This window comes from Gorilla gorilla, chromosome 1 (genome assembly GCF_029281585.2).
Source record: "Gorilla gorilla gorilla isolate KB3781 chromosome 1, NHGRI_mGorGor1-v2.1_pri, whole genome shotgun sequence".
Taxonomy (NCBI): Eukaryota; Metazoa; Chordata; class Mammalia; order Primates; family Hominidae; genus Gorilla; species Gorilla gorilla.
The window spans coordinates 202,351,771-202,356,483 of NC_073224.2; positions in this window are offsets into that span (position 1 = coordinate 202,351,771).

Below are 4,713 nucleotides of genomic sequence, written 5' to 3' on the forward strand. Positions count from 1 at the left end.
GGCCGGGCGCGGTGGCTCATGCCTGTAACCCTAGCACTTTGGGAGGCTGAGGTGGGCAGATCACGAGGTCAGGAGTTCAAGACCAGCCTGACCAACATGGTGAAACCCCGTCTCTACTAAAAATACAAAAATTAGCCGGGTGTGGTGGTATGCACCTGTAATCCCAGCTACTCGGAGGCTGAGGCAGAAGAATCACTTGAACCCGGGAGGTGGAGGTTGCAGTGAGCCGAGATCACACCACTGCACTCCAGCCTGGGCAAAAGAGTGAGACTGTCTCAAAAAAAAAAAAAAAAATGCCAGGCAGGGTGGCTCACGCCTGTAATCCCAACACTTTGGGAGGCAAAGACAGGAGGATCACTTGAGCCCAGGAGTTTGAGACCAGCCTGGTGTGCAAAAAAAAATTAAGTAATAAAAAAAGAAAATGTTTTTCTAGTAGCCACAGTATAAAAAGGAATGAGGTGAAATTAATTTTAATTACATCTGTTATTTAACCATATATATGCAAAGTATTATCTTTTTTTTTTCCTCATAGAGATGAGGTCTCACTATGTTGCCCAGTCTGGTCTTGAACCCCTGGGCTGAAGCGATCCTCTTGCCTCGGCTTCCCAAAGTGCTGGGATTATAGGCATGAGCCACTGCATCTGGCCCCAAAGTATTATCTTTTTAACATGCAATCAAGGTAAAAAAATTATTAGTGAGATCTTTTACATTTTTAAAACTGAGTGTTCAATGTTCCATGTGTATTTTTACACTCACAGCATATCTTAATTTGGATGCTAAATTTTCAGCAGAAATACCTGATCTGTAATTACATGGTATAAAAACTAAAGTTGAAAAAGAAGATACACATACCCAAGTTGTTTTGAGAATACTTACCAGTTTTTCTGTAACTGAATGATGTATGTTTTTAAATTTTAAATTTAGCCAATTAAAATTAAATAACATTAGCAATTCAGTTCTTCAGTTGCACTAGCCATATTTCAAGTGCTCAATAACCACATGTGGCGAGCGGCTACCATGTTGGACAGCACAGTTCTACAGACATGCATATGCAATTGTCCTGTGACAGAAAATAGTTTGGCCAAGGAACTGAAAGAAAGCCAGTATAGCTGGAAGGTCTCGAGGGCAAATGAGTTCAGATGATTCTAGAAAGATTGCCTGGAGTTGGCCCTTTATTCTCAGAGCCAAAGGAGGCTACTGAAGGGTTTTAAGCAGTAGGCCAAAACAAGCAGATTTGCATTTTGCAAAGATCATTTTGTCTGTAGCTTGAAAGACAGATTAGGGAGGGGTTGCTTAGGAGGCTGTTGCTGTCATCTAGGTGAGAGATGTTGGAGATTTGAACTAGGGTGGTGGCAGTGGAAATGGAGAGAAGTGAGCAAAATCAAAAGGTATTTGGGGCATAAAGTTGACAGAGTTTGGTGATGCATTGGATGTGGAAGAGGGGAGAGACGGGGAGGAGTTATCAAGGATGAAATCTCTTTTTCTGACTCAAACACCCAGACAGATGACAGTGCTGTGTTCTGAGGTGGGAAACCTGCGAGGAAGACCAGTTTGGGAGAAGAAGGAAGAACATAAATCTGGTTTTGACCACGTTGAGTTTGTAGTACCTCTGAGACATCCTGGTAAAGATGGTGAGCAGACATTGCTTAGACATAAACACAAGTTTAGTTCTACAGGCGGAGTTTGGGATGGAATGTAAACTGGTGTACAGAAGGCAATTGAGGCTGTGGGTTTGGAAGAGCTCAACTGAAAAGACAGCACTGGTTGAAGAGAGGAGTCTGGGCCCAGCACTAATATAAAGTCCCTCTAAATATAAAGATCAGATCACAAAGGGTGAGTTAAAGAAGGAGCAGGCAAGAGGAAACCCAGGGGAATATCAGGTCCCAGAAGCTAGCAAGAAGGAGGGAGAGATCAAGCAAAAGAGGACTGGAAAGTGACCACTGGACTCAGCAACGTGTGCCAACAGAAGCTTAGCAGCAGTGTTTGGGGAGGGTGATGGAAACAGACAATTCCTTAGCTGTGAAAAAGAGGAAGAGAGATAGGACAGGAGCTAGAAAGAAATATGAGTCAAGAGAGACCTTTTTTCTTTAGATGGGAAAGACTTGATGGTGTTTAAAACCTTCTGGGAGGGGTGCACTTAAGAGAAAGCAGTTGAGTACACAGGCAAGAGAAGGGGAAATCAGTAGTGGAAGGTTCCATGGGGAGGGATGGCTCTGCAGAAGCAAGGAGAGAGTGATGCAGGTGTGGGAAGGCTGGGAGGTGAGGAAGGTGGGGGATTTCATGTCTGTGCACCTGCAGGTCTTGTCCCATCTACACCTGTGATCTTCACTGCCAGTCACAGACCGCCCACAGCCAGCTCCAGCCCCTCTTCCCTCACTCTTTACCTTGTCTCCTCTCCTTGACCCTGGCTGTGTTTTTGCAAGTCTCTCTGTGCCATCCATCTTCCATCTCTGTGTTCCCTCTGCCTTTGCCCCTCTGTGCGTCTCTAACTCTGTCTTCTCGGTCCCTCTTTTTGTCACCCTGACCTTCTCTGTTCCCACTTCAGCCTCTGACTCTATTTTTGTGCACCATTGATTCTCTTTGTCCTTCTGTTTCTCACTTTGGGGCATCAATCCTCAGTCCCAGTATGTCTTGGCTGTCTTTGGCTCTGATTTGTCCCTGACCCTTAGGCTCTTGCTCCTCAAAGTGTGGCCATGGACCAGTGATCTTGGCCTCATCTGGAAGCTGCTAAAAATACAGAATCTCAGGCCTTACCCAGACCTAAAGAATCTGAATCTGCCTTGTAAGAAGATCCCTTAGTAAATTTGTGCAGATATTTAACAATTTGAGAAGCACTGTCATAAGCTTTCCTCTACACCAACATCAAAGCAGAAATCCAGAATCTTAGCAACATCAAAGAACGAGCTGGATCCTCCTGTATCTCCTGCCATCAACTCTGTGATGCTCTGAGCCATCCCGCTTCTCTGCATCGCATCTTTGAGCCACCTAAAGCTGCTCTTGAGGCCCTAGGCAGCTAAGATAAGGAACATAGTATGGGTTTCAGGAAGTCCTGAATCCACTGATGTACACCCCACACTTGAGCTTCTACATCTGCAGAATTACTGGCAAGATCATCTGATACTGATACACTGGGTGCTTTCAGATGCGATCCCAGTACATTCCTAAAAAACAATTAGCCCCACCTGGACCTACTCCTGTCTCACTCTGTCCTGTCTTTAGCTGGAGAGGGGTGTGTGTTTCAAAACCTGCTCACAACCCTAGAAGCAGCCCACCTGAGGCAGAGACCATAAGGGCTGAGAGCAGCCCAGAGTTGGTCCAGACATCACACCTTGTGCTTTTTAGGATGACTGAGTGCTGGAGAGAGGGAATCTATGTCAAGATATGGAGCTGCCTAACCCTATTCCCAGGTTTAGGCAACAACAGCACATGATTGTATGTAGTTGTTACGTGCCCACATTGTTATTTAGAAAATGTTAGCTTTTTCCTCTATGGGGCCACAGATTTGCCCAGACTAACACATTTCTGGCCACCGTACACAGTTCCAGCTCTGGTATGTTTCAGATCAAATCTCCAGAGTGTAGATTTGTTTTCCATTTCAATATTTTGGGTGATGGGGTTGTGTTTTCCGGATTTGTTTACTTAAGTGGGGATTTTTTTCTTTCTGGTTTGTTTGGTTTGGTGTAGGAGGACTGAGAGGGAATTTAGGAAAAGGGTCAGCTTCTTGGGCTCTATTACAAGTCCCTGATGCAGGGCCAGCAACCCAGGTGCTGGCTTTTTGCGTCTCACTTCTCCAGCTGTGGTCCAGACCAGATTTAAATGGGCAACAGGTGGAAACCCAAGTGAACATGGATAAGGTAGGAGGAAAACAATCAGAGGGAACAGGTTACATTTTTAAGGACTAAATGGATTCATTGCAAAAGGTCTGGAATACTGTCTAGTACTGCCAGTAAAAGTGAGCCAGAACAAAAGCCTAGTTATAGGGGAGTAGAGAAGATCTGAAGATTAGGTGCCTCAGGGGTTGCTGAGACGTGAGCATACCAGGGTTGGGTGCACCTGCTTTGGTGTGGCGCACCTTCTGGCTCTCCCAAGAGAAAGCCAACACACGGGGAACAATAAACAGGTTTTGGCTGGAGGCTTGGTTGAAGCTCCTTTAGCATCAAGAATGTGAGGCCGGGCGTGGCAGCTCATGCCTCTAATCCCAGCACTTTGGGAGGCTGAGGCAGGAGGACAGCTTGAGGCCAGGAGTTCAAGACCAGTCTGGGCAACATACTGAGACCTTGTCTCTACAAAAAGACAGAGAGAGAGTGACCTGCACTAAATAGACCCTTGGGTGAGCTGGCATGGATGGGGACAGTGGGAGAGTTCGTAAATCTGGGCCCCTTCCTTTCTCCGTCACCGCTAGCCTACCAGGTTCTTGGTGACGAGAGACCCAGGCCAGTGGCTAGAGAAGGTGTCTTGGCTTCTGCCCTAGAGCCTTCCAGAACTTAAGTAGGAAATTGCGAAACAGGGCTACATTTTGAAAGAGAAAGTATGTGAAAAATGGTTCCTCCCTCGCTCGTTCGCTCTCCCGGAGCTTGGTGCAGGGAGGTGGGTGAGATGGATTTCTGGCTGGACTCAGTCTGGTGTGGGAAAGAGGCAGAACTGAGTCCTTAGGGGCCCCTCAGGCCAGGTCTCTGCAGCTGTCAGCCTTCGGTTATTGATCCTTGTTATTGG